This window comes from Canis lupus (genome assembly GCF_003254725.2).
Source record: "Canis lupus dingo isolate Sandy chromosome 19 unlocalized genomic scaffold, ASM325472v2 SANDYCHR19.02, whole genome shotgun sequence".
Lineage (NCBI taxonomy): Eukaryota > Metazoa > Chordata > Mammalia > Carnivora > Canidae > Canis > Canis lupus.
Window position 1 is genome coordinate 1 of NW_026019396.1, and position 17,625 is coordinate 17,625.

General features: G+C 41.9%; 1 long non-coding RNA gene across 4 annotated transcripts in view; it reads right to left on the minus strand.

Annotated features, from left to right (window-relative positions):
• Positions 1-194: 194 nt before the first annotated feature.
• LOC125754754 (uncharacterized) overlaps positions 195-17,625 on the minus strand; it is a 34,925-nt gene continuing 17,494 nt past the window's right edge. For all 4 annotated transcript variants that reach the window (XR_007409558.1, XR_007409560.1, XR_007409559.1 and 1 more), the window contains exons 3-5: positions 7,851-7,943; positions 3,258-3,406; positions 195-453 (exon numbers count right to left, since the gene is read on the minus strand). This is a non-coding gene — a long non-coding RNA (uncharacterized LOC125754754). The remainder of the gene's footprint in view (positions 454-3,257; positions 3,407-7,850; positions 7,944-17,625) is intronic.

The following is a 17,625-nucleotide window of genomic DNA, read 5'->3' on the forward strand; positions in this document are numbered from 1 at the left end:
CATTATAAGGACATCCAGGCAGCCCACACAGAGACCCATGTAGAGAAGAACCAAGCCTGACAACTACATGGGTGATCTTGGAAGCAGGTCTTCCTGGTGACAGGCCCTGCTGACAGCTAGATTACAACTTCATGAGAAACTCAGCCAGAAGCACTTAGCTAGGCCACTTCCAAACTCCTGACCCTCAGATGCCATGAAATAATAAATGCTCATTGTTTTAAACTGCCAAGTTTTGGAGTAATGATTACACAGCAAAGATAACTAGCACAGATATATCCTTTGAGAAAATGAACACCAAGAATCCTGTGGAAATAGTTGTACCTATGCCAATAACTTCCACACGCTTTGTCTCTGTACCAGTGCAGGCAAGAAGAACTGGGTCGCAGGAAACATCATACACGTTGTAGCAGGCAGGACACTTAATGCCATTGGGTACTGAGGATTCCTGAGGCACTGAATGAAGAAAGAAAATTTTCATCTCAAAGAGTAAGCCATAAAAGGAGCTCAGAGAATTATTATCCCCCAACCAAGATCATGCTTATTCCATGATTCCTCCACCCAAATCAAAATTATTTAAAACTAGGATGGCATGGAGGGTGTGTGTGTGTGTGTGTGTGTGTGTGTGTGTGTGTGTGTGTGGAGGGGAGTAGGTATTAAGTGGAAAGATAGAGGATCTTATAGGAATTTGGTTTATTTGCTTCTTTCATGAATTGATCCTTTGCCCTGGCTGGAGAAAAATGCTTAGATGCCAGAAGGTAACTTGTGGTCTTAAAAATACTGGTAAGAAATTTTATCATTTCAAGTTTCACATCTAAGTCTTTAATACATTTTTAGCTTATTTCTGTGAATGGCATAAAAAAGTGGTCTGGTTTCATGCTTTTGTATACATGTAGCTGCCCAGTTTTCCCAGCACATTTTTGGGAGAGACTGCCTTTTCCCCCATGTATATTCTTCTCTCCTTTGCCATAGATAAATTGACCATACAAGCATGGGTTTATTTCTGCATTCTCTCTTCTGTTCCATTGATCTATGTGTCTGTTTTTGTGCCAGTACCATACTGTTTTGATCACTACAGCTCTATAGTGTATCTTGAAATCTGGGATTGTGATACTTTGAGCTTTATTCCCTCAGGATTGCTTTGGCTACTCAGTCTTTTGTGGTACAAATTTTACTTTTATTTTCTCTAGTTCTGTAAAAAATACTGTTGTATTTTGATAGGAATTGCATATCTGTAGATTGCTTGGGAAGTATGGACATTTTAACAATACTCGTTCTTCCAGTCCATAACCAAACATTGGAAGTAATTTCACATCATCTGTAGACACATTTTTCTTTATATATCTCCTTTAGCAAAGGAAATAAAACAAAAATAAACTACTGAGACTACACCAAAATAAAAAGCTTTTGCATAGCAAAGAAAATCACCAACAAAATAAAAAGGCAACCTACTGAATGAAGAAAGATATTTGCAAATTATATATATCTTTTAAATATATAATTAAATATATAAATAACATATAACTTATAAAAAATAAAATATATAAATAATATAAACAATAATAAAAATTATATATAAATAATATTCTAAATATATAAAGAGCTTATACAACTCAATACCAAAAAAGCCCCACGAATAATCCAATTAAAAAATGGGCATGGGACCTGAATAGACATTTTTCCAAGAAAGATATATAGATGGCCAACGGACACATAAAAAAAGATGCTCAACATCACTAATCATCAGGAAAATGCAAGTTCAGACTATAATGAGATATCACTTTATGCCTGTCAGAATGGCTAAAATAAAAAACATAGGAAATAACAATTATTTGTGAGGGTGCAGAGAAAATGGAATCTTTGTGTGCTGTTGGTAGGAATGCAAATTGGGGATAGCCACTGTGGAAAACAGTATGGAGGTTCCTCAAAAAAATAAAAATGGAAATTCCATATGATCCCATAATTTCATTACTGGGGTATTTACCCAAAGAAAATGAAAAACACTAATTTGAAAAGATATATGCACCCCTATGTTTATTGTAGAATTATTTGCAATAGCTGATATATGAAAAAAACAACCCGGGTGTCCATGGACTGAAGAATGGATAAAGAACACGTGATATGTATGTGTGTGTGTGTGTGTATGAATAAATAAATTTATTTATTCATTAGAGACACAGAGAAAGAGAGGCAGAGATATAGGCAGAGGGAGAAGCAGGCTCCCTTCAGGGAGCCCAGTATGGGACTCAATCCTGGGACCCCAGGATCACAACCTGAGCCAAAATCAGATGCTTAAGCACTGAGCCACCCAGGCGTGTCTATACAAGAGGATATTACACAACCATAAAAACGGATGAGATCTTTCCATTTCAAATAACATGGATGGATTTAGAGCATAAATGCTAAGTGAAATAAGGCAGTCAAGGAAAAATAAATATCTATCATGTGATTTCACTCATATATAGAATTTTAAAAATGAAACAAATTAGCAAACAAAGGTTTTTAAAAAGGCAAACAAAAACCACTCTTAAATAGCATAAACTGATGGTTGCTAGCAGGTAGGTGGGTGGAAGATGGATTATATAGGTGAAAGAGATTAAGAGTACATTTATCTTGATGAGCCCCGAGCAATATATAGAATTGTTGAATCGCTGTATTGTACACCTGAAACTAATATAATACTGTATGTTAATTATACTTCAATAAAAAAATACTGTTGAGAGAGTTAAGAAATAAATAGGCAAGGACAAACACTTTTCAACTGGAATGGAAAAGCAAACAATTTAAACCTACAAACTCATACTTAGTGTAAATCCTGAGGACCCATCCCAGCCGCCCAGCTGCCATTCAGTCTTCCTTAAAAGAAGGGCTTATGCCTATCCCTTCACAGGAAGGAAAGACAGTCAGTGAGGAAAATCAATAGGCAGCTCAGAAGCAGAGAGACAGGTCGTAGGAAGGTACTTAGAAGACAGACATAAGGGATCCCTGGGTGGCGCAGCGGTTTGGCGCCTGCCTTTGGCCCAGGGCGCAATCCTGGAGACCTGGGATCGAGTTCCACGTCGGGCTCCCAGTGCATGGAGCCTGCTTCTCCCTCTGCCTGAGCCTCTGCCTCTCTCTCTCTCTCTCTCTCTCTCTCTCTCTCTGTATGACTATCATAAATAAATAAATTTAAAAAAAATTTAAAAAAAAGACAGACATAAGACAATGGATTGGGATAAAGGATGGGAAGGGAGGGAGAGCAGAGATGTGTTGGCACTCACCTTGGAAGTCCCCTTGGTTATAGAGCTCATCTTGGCAGCACTGGTAGTTTTACCTGAATGTTTTATTATCTCCTAGTGTTGCTGAGAAGGTCCTTGGGACACACTTGCTTGAAGAACAACCTTCTCCTCAACATATTGTAAGAGCTTCCCTGTACAGAAGCAAACCCCAGAAGGAATTTCCCCTTTGAACCATAGAGAGAGCGATGCCCAAATGGGCTACCATTATTAAAGGATTCTGTGCTTCAAATCCTTTTGTCTTTAGTCTTTCCACTTCTCAAGGAGCCCTTCTGCATTGGTCCATGGAATAAACCAGTGGAGGGATGGTTTGTTAGCACTTGTTAGAATGGGAGTGTCATACTTCAATGAGGTGATGCAGAACAAGGATTGTCCAGTCTTTTTACCAGTGTCTCCCACCCTGCCTCCTCCCACCACCCCACACCCCCAGTCCTATCTGGGTAGAATTCAACATAAGAAAGTAGGGTAAAATAGAAGATGCACAGGAAAGCTCCAGCTGGCACCAACATCAGCACTTGTCTGATCTAATCTCTGATTCCTCAGATGAAGAATCTGAGGCTCAGAGAAATGCAAAACTTGGCTAAAGTTGACTGAGAGGTGATGTGGGTCTCCTAATTTTGTCTCGTGCCTGTTGCCTCCACCACCAACTGCTCTCAACATCAGGAGAACCACAGAAAGCTAGCTCTATCTGTTGCTGCCCTACCTCCCCAGTTCTTAGAGGAATAGCCAAGGGCTTGCTCGTGAAAAGAAACAGGGTCTGAGAGAATGTATTAGTATCTTCAGAGATTCACTGACACTCTGTTAGGGTAGAGTATACTTCCTTGTCTCACTGACAATAGACATGGTCATATGATTTGCTCTGAATACTAAAATGTGAGCAGAAATGTGTATTCTATGTTCCAGCAGAAGCTAGGGTATACTTGGAGTATGGTTCTCTCTATCTCTCTTCATTTTTTTATTGTGGTACAATGCATATAAGGTAAAAAAATACTATCTTAAAAATTTTTAAAGATTTTACTTATTTATTCATGAGACACACACACACACACACACACACACAGAGACAGGCAGAGATACAGGCAGAGGGAGAAGCAGGCTCCATGCAGGGAGTCCAATGTGGGGCTTGATACTGGGACTTCAGGATTATGCCCTGAGCCAAAGGCAGTTGCTCAACAGCTGAGCCACCCAGGCGTCCCTATATTAAACATTTTTAATTGCACAGTTCAGTGGTGTTAATCTCCATGCTCTTTCTTCCCTCCACCATGACACCCAGCAATTCTTTAGAAAGCATCTTCTCCATCAACTTGAGTCCCAGGTTAATATGATTTAGAGTAGACATGCGGCTGACCCAGATGGTGTGAGCAAGAAATAAATCTTTAATTTTGTAGCTTCTGACACCTTGGAGTCACTTGGTATAGCAGCGGTACTTAGCCTCTTAGTACTTAGCAGTACTTAGCCTGGCTGATACCAGGATAACACATGGCTGTCATCTCTAACTTGCTGTCCACCCTGCTGGCTAAAGACCATGAAGTTTCCATGCAATAGCATCTGACTTACAACTAAGTAGAAGAAAGTGTTTCTAGCTTCTAAAATCTCAAGGTGAAGGATGCAGACCGAGAATAAAAACATCTGAAAGCAAGGGCAAATGTATACAACTGAACATGTGCTTTCATTGGCACAGGGCATGCTCAAATGGCCTGATCTTCTGCCTTGTTGAGAATGGATTTTCCTCGGATGTGAGTCTTTGAAACAGGGTGTCACAGCCAACTTTCTCATTCTAAAGAGAAAGATAGAAATGAAGAGAAGCCAGGGCAGAGGGAAACATTAGTTCTTCAGTCACTGACTATCATTTCAGGCAGGGAATTTTTATTACTGTCTACCCCTAAAAACACGTAGGAAGACACAGACCAAAGAGATGTGATGGTGTCAAGTTGTCCACCCCCAGCCTGGGGCCACCCAATGCTTGCACAATCCCTGGTAGCCTGCCACCCAAGAGTACAGGTTCTTTGAGTGACCAAGCCCTCTGGTCACTGGGCCTGACAAGGGACAGATGGTGTTTGTACTTCTTCCAAGGATAGACTATGTCATGCTTAGGCGGAGGAGGAAATAAAAGCTTCATAAACACACTCAAGCCCTCTTTATGGTATTCACTTATATACCTGGCAGATGTCCAACTCATCAAAATTCCACCCTTTTCTGAACATGTCAAATGACCAAAGTTAGGTCGAAGTTTGAGAAGGCAGAGAAGGGTCTGGAAGTGATAGAATTGGGTTGAGCACAGGCAGTGTTCATGGTGGAACCCACCCTGGAGAAAGACAACCAGTTACTCATTTCCCCCTCAATTTCTGGCCCTTGATGTACTCACCAATATCTATCATATCCCTTCTAAGAACCTGGGCCTAAGGGAAGTATAAAAGCTTACAGTTTTTTTTTTTACCTGGATTCTGGAGCCAGAGTGCCTAGGCTCAAAGCACCTAGAACAATGCTAGCATGACTAGATTTGAATAAAGTTTAGCTATAGCTGCTGCTATAATGCTCTCACTCGTCACTTTTCATAGAGCTCGTAATTCAAGAGCACAGATAGGCAGCATTTTTCTGAACCTGAGGCTTGGAAGATAAATGGGATTCAGGTAAGATTCATGTAAGCCTGTGAAAATCCCACTCCCTGAGGCCTAGAGGGAAAATGAAAAGGCAGTTGTCATGTGGAGAAACCACCAATACCAAGAATGAGGGTCCCAACCCTGAATCCCAGATTTTTGGTTATTTCAAGAGGTGGGGATGGAACTCCTCAAAAGCCAGTCTGGAGAGCTAAGAGTAAGGTGTCATCCTGAGGCCCACCACTGTTCATCTGAGACGTGGGCAAGTCAGAGTAAGGATGTACCGGCAGGTGGCCTGATAACAAGAAGTAGGGCTGCAGGTCCTGATGTGCAGGGCATTGTGCACAACATTGTGATGCTCAGACAATCTTGCCAGTAAACCAGGGGAGGTAAAGGTTATGTGCAGGTCTGGGTGGGATTCTTGGCCCAGCATAGGGATGCTTCCCTGAGACCACTGCTCAGTGAGAATCAAGACTCTACATCCAGCTGCCATGGGATCATGAAAGGAAATGACTATAAGAGAGAAAATGTCACCCTAACTACTTCTTACTACCAGCTTAAAGCACTCTTCCCCACTCACTAATTCACAGGACCAGAAGGTATTTTCTAACCCCATACGAACATGTAATGGGCAGAACATATAAGGGTGAATGAAAAAGAGTTAGGATGAAGATATGGAAGTTTTCCAGTTAACAAATAAGCCTAGAAGTCAAAAACTAGAAAGTTTCATGTGAGGGCTATGAATGAAAGTTTGGACAGGGTGGTGTGTGTGTGAAGGTGTGCAGCAGGGAGGCATCTTGGGTTCAAATTATGAAGGTAACTGTCTTGGTTTCTTAGGACTACCATAACAGAGTGCCACCAACCAGGTAGCTTAAACAACAAAAATGTGTACTCTCACAGTTGTGGCATCTAAAAGTCTGAACATGGAGCCAGCAGGGTTGGCTCCTTCAGGAGGCTGTGGAGAAGATACTGTCCCATGCCTTTGTCCTGGCTTCTGGTGGCTGCAGCAATCTTTGTCACCCCTTGGCTTATAGACACATCACTCTGATCTCTGCCTCCATCTTCACATGGAGTTCCCTTGTGTGTCTCCCTCCTCTTTTTATAGGGATAGGGACACTAGCCGTATTAGGTTGGGGCCCACATTATTTCAGTATGACCTCATTTAACTGATAACATCAGCAATGACCCTATTTCCAAATAAGATCATATTCTCAGGTATCCAGGGCTTAGGCTTCAATATATCTCTTTTGGAGGTGCAATCAAAGTCATAACAGGAACAGAAGCCCTTGGATTCCCCCCTCTCAGTGCCCCATTCCTTCTACCTGGGTCCCTCTAACTTTGTCCTTTCATGTGTCCATCCAAGTGGCTAGCACTGCTCTCCTCAGGGACACTCTTTACTGTCTGAAAGCGGTCCATCTGAGAGTGGAAATTGGGACAGCCACTATGGAAAACAGTAGGAAGGGTCCTCAAGAAACTATAAATAGATGCACTTCTGGATATATAACTTAATGAAACAAAATCACCACCCTGAATATGTCTACACCCCATATTCATCACAGCATTATTCACCATAGCTAACCAATGGTAACAACCTAAGTATCTATCAACAAATGAATGGATGAAGGAATACTATTTGGCCATAAAGAAAATCTTGCCATTTATGACAACATGGATAGACATTGGAGGAATTATGCTAGGTGAAATAAGTCAGAGAATGACGAACACTTATAATCTCACTTACATAATAATTGATAGAAACGGAATAGATTGGTGCTTACCAGAGATAGAGGGAGAGTGTGGGGGCATACCCCTTAGTTTTGTGATCTTGGGGCTAAATTTATCTTTTTCTTTGAAAAATTTGTCATGCCCTGTCTTCCATTTTAAGTACCATCTTTATGGATAATGGTCATTACAAAGAATACATGTTTGTTGCAAAAAAACCCTCAGAATGTAGAAGTATAGAATAAAAAGTGGAAGTTACCTGCCTTCTGGTGGCTTCTACATCCTGTGATTGTTTTCTGAGTGAGGATGTTCCAGGGTGTAGTCTTCCTGAGGCAACAACTGTTCCTGTAAACTGTAGTGAGGTAGTTTAAGGAAGTGGGTTTATGGATGAACATAAGATTCATCCCTAACTGGGTTCAAATTCCTACCCCTTCTGTTACTAGCTCTTCCAAAGTGGATGTTATTTCAGCTTTCCATGCCCCTCTTTATCTTTAAGCTACAAGATGATCATGGTAGTAGTCCCTATATCATGGAGTTGCTGTGAGAATTAAGTGATTTCACAAACATGGTAATTCTTGGCTACTTTTATTATTGTTTTGTATCTTCCTGCCTACTGGAGGTCTTTGAGCCAAGGAATAATGAGATGGTACAAGTTCAAGAATGTAAATTAACCAACAAAAAGCCCAATAAGGATAATAGCACTGTCTCTGAGGTGTGGATGGAAAACGTAAAAACAATTTTAAAAATTAATTTTTCCAGCTTTATTGACATATAAATGACATGTAATATTGCATAAATGTAAAGAATATAACAGTTTAAAAATATTTTTATTTAAATTCCAGTAAATAGTGTACTGCATATTAATTTGAAATATATATATATATACTGTGAAATTACTACAATAAATTTAATTAACATCCACACCTCACATGGTTACAAATTCTTTTTCTTGTGATGTGAACTTTTAAGATTTACATTCTTATCAACTTTCAAATATATAATATTGTTAACTATAGTCACCGTGCTGTGCACTATATCCCCAGACCATTTCATAGGTTGCCTTTTAGTTTTGTTGATGATTCCTACACTGTGCAGAAGCATTTTGTTTTGATACAGTCCGAATAGTTTTACTAGTTTCAGAGGCAGAGCTTAGTGATTCATCAGTTGCATATAACATCCAGTGCTCATTACATCATGTGCCTGCCTTAATGTCCATCACCCATTTACCTCATCCCCTCACTCCCCTCCCCTCCAGCAACCCTGTTTGTTTCCTAGTGTTAAGAGTCTCCCATGGTTTGCCTCCCTCTCAATTTTCATCTTATTTTTCCTTCCTTTCCCCTATGTTCATCTGTCTTATTTCTTAAATTTTACGTATGTGTGAAATATTATGGTATCTGTCTTTCTCTGACTGACTTACTTCACTTAGCATCATACCCTCTAGTTCTAGTCACATCACTGCAAATGGCAAGATTTCATTCTTTTTGATGGTTGGGTAATATTCCATATTATATCCATATATATTGCTTCTCCATTCATCTCTCAATGGGCATCTTGGCTCTTTCCATATTTTGGCTGTTGTACGCACTGCTGCTATAAACATTGGACTGCTTGAGCTACTTTGAATAACTATATTTGTATCCTTTAGATAAATACCTAATAGTACAATTACTGCGTGGTAGGATGGTTTTATTTTTCAGTTTTTGAGGAACTTCCATTCTGTTTTCCACAGAGGCTGCAAAAGTCTGCATTCTCACCAACAGTGTAAAAGGGTTCCCTTTCTCCACATCCTTGCTAACATCAGTTGTTTCCTGTCTTGTTAATTTTAGCCATTCTGACTGGTGTGAGGTGGCATCTCATTTTGGCTTTGATCTGTATTTCCCTGATGACAAGTCACGTGGAACATTTTCTCATGTGTCTGTTGGCCATGTGTATGTCTTATTTGGACAAACGTCTGTTCATGTCTTCTGTCCATTTCTCAACTGAATTTTTTGCTTGAGTTTGATAAGTTCTTTATCGATTTTGGATACTAGCCCTTGACCTGATAAGATCATTGCAAATATCTTCTCCCATTCCATAGTTGCCTTTTAGTTTTGTTGGTTTTTTCCTTTACTGTGCAAAAATTTTTATCCTGATGAGGTTTCAATAGTTCACTTTTGCTTTTGTTTCCCTTGTCTCCAGAGACATGTCTAGAAAGAAGTTGCTGCGGCTGAGTTCAACAGATTGCTGCCTGTATTCTCCACTAGGATTTTGATGGATTCCTGTCTCACATTTAGGTGTTTCGCCCATTTTGAGCTTATCTTTGTGTATGGTGTAAGAAAGTGGTCCAGTTTCATTCTTCTGCGTGTGGCTGTATAATTTTCCTAACACCATTTGTTGAAAAAATGTCTTTTTCCACTGGATGTTCTTTCCTGCTTTGTCAAAGATTAGTTGACCGTAGAGTTGAGGGTCCATTTCTGGGTTCTCTATTCTGTCTCATCGATATATGTGTCTGTTTTGTATCAGAACCATACTGTCTTGATGATCAGAGCTTTGTAATACAGCTTGAAGTCCAGAATTTTGCTGCCTCCAGCTTTGGTTTTCTTTTTCAACATTACTTTGGTGATTTGAGGTCTTTTCTGGTTTCATACAAATTTTAGGGTTGTTTCATAGATCAATGGAACAGAATAGAGAATCCAGAAGTGGAACCTCAACTTTATAGCCAAATAGTATTCGACAAAGGAGGAAAGACTATCTATCCACTGGAAAAAAGACAGTCTCTTCAATAAATGGTGCTGGGAAAATTGGACATCCACGTGCAGAAGAATGAAACTAGACCACTCTCTTGCACCATCCACAAAGATAAACTCAAAATGGATGAAAGATCTTAATGTAAGACAAGATTCCATCAAAATCCTAGAGGAGAACACAGGCAACACCCTTTCTGAACTTGGCCACAGTAACTTCTTGCAAGATTAATCCATGAAGGCAAGAGAAACAAAAGCAAAAATGAATTATTGGGACTTCATCAAGATAAGAAGCTTTTGCACAGCAAAAGATACCATCAACAAAACTCAAAGACAACCTACAGAATGGGAGAGGATATTTGCAAATGACATATCAGATAAAGGGCTAGTTTCCAAGATCTATAAAGAACTTCTTAAACTCAACAGCAAAGAAACAATCCAATCATGAAATGGGCAAAAGACATGAAGAGAAATCTCACAGAGGAAGACATAGACGTGGCCAACAAGCACATGAGAAAATGCTCCGCTCACTTGCCATCAGGGAAATACAAATCAAAACCACCATGAGATCCCACCTCACACCAGTGAGAATGGGGAAAATTAACAAAGCAGGAAACCACAAATGTTGGAGAGGATGTGGAGAAAGGGGGACCCTCCTGCACTGTTGGTGGGAATGTGAACTGGTGCAGCAACTCTGGAAAACTGTGTGGAGGTTCCTCAAAGAGTTAAAAATAGATCTGCCCTATGGACCCAGCAATTGCACTGTTGGGGATTTACCCCAAAGATACAGATGCAATGAAATGCCGGGACACCTGCACCCCGATGTTTGTAGCAGCAATGTCCACAATACCCGCACTGTGGAAGGAGCCTCGGTGTCCATAGAAAGATGAATGGATAAAGAAGATGTGGTTTATGTACACAATGGAATATTACTCAGCCGTTAGAAATGACAAATACCCACCATTGGCTTCGACGTGGATGGAACTGGAGAGTATTATGGCTGAGTGAAATAAGTCAATTGGAGAAGGACAAACATTATATGATCTCATTCATTTGGGGACGATAAAAATAGTGAAAGGGAATAAAGGAGAAAGGAGAAAAAATGAGTGGGAAATATCAGAAAGGGAGACAGAACATGAAAGACTCCTAACTCTGGGAAATGAACTAGGGGTGGTGGAAGCAGAGGAGGGTGGGGGGTGGGGGTGATGGGCACTGAGGTGGGCACTTGACGGGATGAGCACCGGGTGTTATTCTATATGTTGGCAAATTGAACACCAATAAAAGATAAATTTATTAAAAAAATTTTAGATTTGTTGGTTCCAGCTCTGTAAAAAATGCTAATGCGGGCAGCCCAGGTGGCTCAGCGGTTTAGCGCCACCTTCAGCCCAGGGCCGGATCCTGGAGATTCGCGATCCAGTCCCACGTTGGGCTCCCTGCATGGAGCCTGCTTCTCCCTCAGCCTGTGTCTCTGCCTCTCTCTCTCCCTCTCTGTGTATCTGTCATGAATAAATAAATAAAACCTTTAAAACCTTTTAAAAATTGGTATTTTGATAGAGATTGCACTGAATGTGTAGGTTGCTCTGGGTAGCAATAGACGACTTTTGGGGTAGCATTAACAATATTTGTTCTTCCAATGCATGAGAATGGAATGTTTTTCCTTTTCTTTATGTCTTCCTCAATTTCTTTCATAAGCATTCCATAGTATCCAGAGTACAGATCCTTTACCTCTTTGGTTTATTCCAAGGTGTCTCATGGTTTGGGGGACAATTGTAAGTGGGATCCATTCCTTCATTTCTTTCATCCGTTCATGTTTAGTGTATAGAAATGCAACTGACTTCTGTGCATTGATTTTATATTCTGCGATTTTGCTGAATTCCTACATCAGTTCAAGCAATTTTGGGATGGAATCTTTTGGGTTTTCTATATAAAGTATCATGTTGTCTACAAATAGTGAAAGTTTGACTTCTTTGCCAATTTGGATGCTTTTTATTTGTCTGATTTCTGAGGCTAGGACTTCTAGCACTATGTTGAACAGCAGTGAGAGTGGACATCCCTGTCTTATTCCTGACCCTGGAAGAAAATCTCTGTTTTTCCCTGTTAAGGATGATATTCACTGTGGATTTTTTGTATGGCTTTTAGGATACTGAGGTAAGTTCCTTCTGTCTTTATACTGCAGTGAGTTTCAATCAAGAAAGAATGCTGTATTTTGTCTTTTATTAATGTTGTGTATCACGTTGATTTGCAACTGTTGAACCACCCTTGCATCTCAGGAATAAATTCCTTTTGGTCATGGTAAATAATCCTTTTAATGAACTTTTGGATCCAATTTGCTACTATCTTGGTGACAATTTTTGCATCCATATTCATCAGGGATCTTTGATCTGTACTTCTTTTGGGTGGGGTCTTTATTTGGTGTTGGGATTGATGCTGGCCTCATAGAATGAGTTTGGAAGTTATTCTTCCATTTCTAGTTTTTGGAACAGTTTCAGAATAGGTACTAATTATTTAAATGTTTGGTGGAATTCCCCTGGGAAGCCGTCTGGCCCTGGACTCTTGTTTGTTAGGAGATCTTTGAGATCTGATTCAATTTCTTTGCTGGTTATGGCTCTGTTCAGATTTTCTGTTTCTTCCTGTTTCCGTTTTAGTAGTTTATATATTTCTAGGAATGCATCCAAATTGCCTAATTTGTTGGGATATAATTGCTCACAATATTCTCTTATAATTGTATGTCTTCAGTGTTGCTTGTGATCTCTTTTTCATTCATGATTTTATTTCTTTGAGTCCTTTCTCTTTTCTCTTTTTGATAAGTCTGGCTAGGTATTTATCGATTTTATTAATTCTTTCGAAGAATCAGCTATTAATTTCATTGATCTTTTCTGTTTTTTTCCCCCATATCATTGCTTTATGGTCCACTCTATTATTTTTCTTCTCCTGCTAGATTTAGGCTTTATCTGTTGTTCTTTTATCAGCTCCTTTAGATTTCAGGTTATGTTGTGTCTTTGCAACTTGTTTCTTGAGAAAGGCCTGTGTTGCTATATACTTTCCTCTTAGGACCACCTTTGCTGCATCCTCATAGTTTAGGGGACATGTCTAGAAAAATGTCGCTACAGGAATACCAGAGAAATTGCTCTCTTCTAGAATTTTTATACTTTCAGATCTCACAATTAGGTCTTTGATACATTTTGAGTATATTTTGTGTATGGTGTAAGAAAATGGCCTACTTTCATTGTTTTTGCAAGTAGCTATCCAGTTTCCCAACAGCACTTGTTGAAGAGACTTTTTCCCATTATTTTTTCCTGCTTTGTCAGAGAGTAAATGATCATATAATTATAGATTTTTTAGTGTTGTTTTATTAATCTGTGTGTCCATTTTGTACTAACAGTATACTTTCTGAATTACTACAGCTTTGTAATAGAACTGGAAGTCTGGAATGTGTTACCTCCTGTTTTGTTTTTCCAAGATTGCTTCGGCTGCTTGGGGTATTCTGTGGTTCCATATAAATTTTAGGATTGTTTTAGCTCTGTGAAGAATGCCGGTGATATTTTGATAGGAATTGCATCCAAAGTGTAGATTTCTTTGGTTGGCATAGACCTTTTAACAGTATCTGGCCTTTTTTTTTTTAATTTTTTTTTAATTTTTATTTATTTGTGATAGTCACAGAGAGAGAGAGAGAATGAGGCAGAGACACAGGCAGAGGGAGAAGCAGGCTCCATGCACCGGGAGCCCGACGTGGGATTCGATCCAGGTCTCCAGGATTGCGCCCTGAGCCAAAGGCAGGCGCCAAACCGCTGCACCACCCAGGGATCCCAGTATTTGGCCTTCTAATCCATAAGCATGGAATGTCTTTCCAATTCTGTCATCTTCAACTCTTTAATCATTGTTTTATAGTTTTCAGAGTATAGGTCTTTTACCTCTTTGGTTAAGCTTATTCCTAGGTATTTTAATATTTCTGGTTCAATTGTAAATGGGATTATTTTATTAATTTGTCCTTCTGCTGTTTCATTATTAGTGTATAGAAATGATACAGATTTCTGTGTGTTGTTTTTGTATCCTGTGACTTTACAAATTTATTTCTCAGCTATAGAATGTTTTTGAAGGAGTGTTTAAGGTTTTCTGTGTGTACTATTATGTCAACTGCAAATAGTGAAAGTTTTACTTCATCCTTGCAATTCCGGATGCACTTTATTTCTCTTTGATGTCTGATTGCTGTGGCTAAGATTGAGAGATAGGGAGGGAGACAGGGCCAGACCAGGAGGGACAGAGAGTGAGACCGGGAGGGAGAGACAGAGACCCGGACGGAAGGACAGGGAGGGAGACACAGAGCCAGAGAGAGGCTTCGTGCCTCCATGAGCAGGAGTCCCTTGGGACTGAGCGGGGGGCTCAAGGCCTCAAACCCAGCGCCTGACCAGACTACCCGGCAGAGGCATAGGCATTCTCCACTCCGCTCTGAACTCCGCGAAGGGCGGGCCTCTGTGCGGGGAGCGGGCCCAGGGGCGGGAGCGGGGGTGAGGCCACAGGGTTCCAGGAGCTTGCCCCTGCGCCTGACCCCGAGCGTGACCTGAAGGGGGCCGCGGCTGGCCGCAGGAGGAGCTGTGCGCAGATGCGGCGACCCGGCGGTGGCAGGAGGTAGCTCGGCCGCGCCGCCCCTCCAGGCCCGCGGTTCCTGGCGCTCCGGGCTCCCGGCAGCGGCTCTGCAGGCCTCGGCCCCCTGCGCGCAGGTCAGCGTGGGCCCCGGGAGGCGTGACGGGCCCCGGGGTGGCTGTGCGAGGGGCATCTGACCCTCGCGTGTGGCGCAGCAGGTGCCTGGCAGGGACCGGGAGGGGGACAGCGGGCCTTGGGGCTGCATGGAGGTGGCCCCGTGGCGAGCCGGACCCACACCCTTTGGGCCGCCAGGGTGCCGGGCAGAGGGCTGCGGGGGAGGAGTGGTGGGACCTGTTGGCGGAGGGGTCGGCGGTGGGGCCTCCTACAGGTCAGGCCAGGTCTCCTTTGGGCGGCTCAGGGAGGGTGCGGGGCCCCTCCCCCGGGCTCAGGGAGGTACCGCGGAACCCATGTGCGTGCGCTCAGAGGGGTTAGGGTGCAGGCACTTTGCAATGTCAGGGCACGGCCTTGGGACGGTGGCTTGAGGGCCTGGGCTGCTGGGCCCCAGGAGCCTCCCCAAGCCCTTGGCTCTTACTCCGCCTGCCTCCCCCTCCCAGCTCTCAGGTCCCTCCCCAAGCACCCCAGCCTGGCCAGGAGCCCGCCCCTCCCGCTTGGTCCCTGTCAGGTGAGTATGGCTACCTCTGAAATTTTTGCATTTTGAAAACGTTCTCCTTTCTCCACAGCCTCCCCAAAATTTGGTGTTTCCTGTCTTTTTAATGTTCTCACTGGTGTGAGGTGGCATCTCATTGTGGTTTTGACCTTTATTACTCTGATGGCCAGTGACCCAGAGCATTGTCTTGCCTGCTTGTTGGCCATGTACATATAGGTCTTCTTCTGTGACTTTTCTGTTCGTGACTTTTCCCGTTTTCTGGATGGGATGGTTGGTCTCTTTGCTGTGGAGTTGCAGAGGTTCTTCAGAGATCTTGGATGCTGGCCCTTTATCTGACGGGGTCATTTGCACATACCTTCTTCTCCCATTCTGTGGGCCGCCTTTGAGTTCTGTTGAGTGTTTCTTTTGCTGTGCGGAAAGTGCTCATCTTGATGAAGTACCAGCGATCCATTTTCGCTCTTGTTTCTCTGGACTTTGTGGCTGATGTAATTTGCAAGAAGAGTAACCCCCCAGTGCTAATCCCATCAAGTTCCCCCCTCGGTGCCCGTCGCCCAGTCACCGCCACCCCCCGCCCTCCTCTCTTTCTTCCACCCCTTGTTCGTTTCCCAGGGTTAGGAGTCTCTCCTGTTCTGCCCTCTCTGCCATCTCCCACTCATTTTTTTCTCCTTTCGCCTCTATTCCCTTTCACTATTTTTGTCATACTCCCCAAAAGAATGACACCATATAATGTTTGTCCTTCACCTATTGCCTTCTTCCCTCAGCCGTAACACCCTCTGGTTCCATCCACGTCGAAGCAAATGGTGGGTGTTTGTCATTCCTAACGGCTGAGTAATCTTGCATTTTGTACAGAGACCACACACCCTCCATATCCATTCATCTTTGATGGACACCGAGGCCCCTTCGCAGTGTGGCTATCATGGGCATTGCGGCTCTGAACCTCAGGGTGCGGGTGTCCCAGCGTTTCATTGCATCTGCGTCTTTGAGGTAAATCCCCAGCAGTGCAATTGTTGGGTCGTACGGAGGTCTATTTTTAACTCTGAGGATTCTCCATACAGTTTTCCAGAGTGGCTGCACCAGTTCACATTCCCACCAACAGTGTAAGAGGGTTCCCTTTTCTCTGCATCCTCTCCAACATTTGTAGTTTCCTGCCTTGTTAATTTTGCCCATTCTCACTGGTGTGAGGTGATATCTCATTGTGGTTTTGATTTGTGTTTCCCTGATGGCAAGTGATGTAGAGCATTTTCTCATGTGGGTGTTGGCCATGTCTATGTCTTCCTCTGTGAGATTTCTGTTCTTTTGCCCATTTCATGATTGGATTGTTTGTTTCTTTGGTGTTGAGATTAATAAGTTCTTTATAGATCTTGGAAACTAGCCCTTTATCTGATATGTCACTTGCAAAATCACATTGATAGTTTTATGAGTGTTGAACCAGCCTTGTGTCCTGGGAATAAATCCTACTCAGTCACGGTGAATAATTTTCTTATGTACTGTTGAATCCTATTGGCTAGTATCTTGTTGAGAATTTTTGCATCCATGTTCATCAGGGATATTAGTCTATAATTCTCCTTTTTGGTGGGCTCTTTGTCTGGTTTTGGAATTAAGGTGATGCTGGCCTCAAGAACAAATTTGGAAGTACTCCATCTCTTTCTATCTTTCCAAACAGCTTTAGTAGGATAGGTATGGTTTCTTCTTTAAACGTTTGATAGAATTCCCCTGGGAAGCCATCATGCCCTGGACTTTTGTGTCTTGGGAGGTTTTTGATGACTGCTTCAATTTCCTCCCTGGTTATTGGCCTGTTTAGGTTTTCTATTTCTTCCTGATACAGTTTTGGTAATTTGTGGCTTTCCAGAAATGCGTCCATTTCTTCTAGATTGCCTAATTTATTGGCGTATAGCTGTTGATAATATGTTTTTAAAATCGTTTGTATTTCCTTGGTGTTGGTAGTGATCTCTCCTTTCTCATTCATGATTTTATTAATTTGAGTCTTCTCTCTCTTCTTTTTAATAAGGCTGGCTAATGGTTTATGTATCTTATTAATTCAAAGAACCAACTCCTGGTTTTGT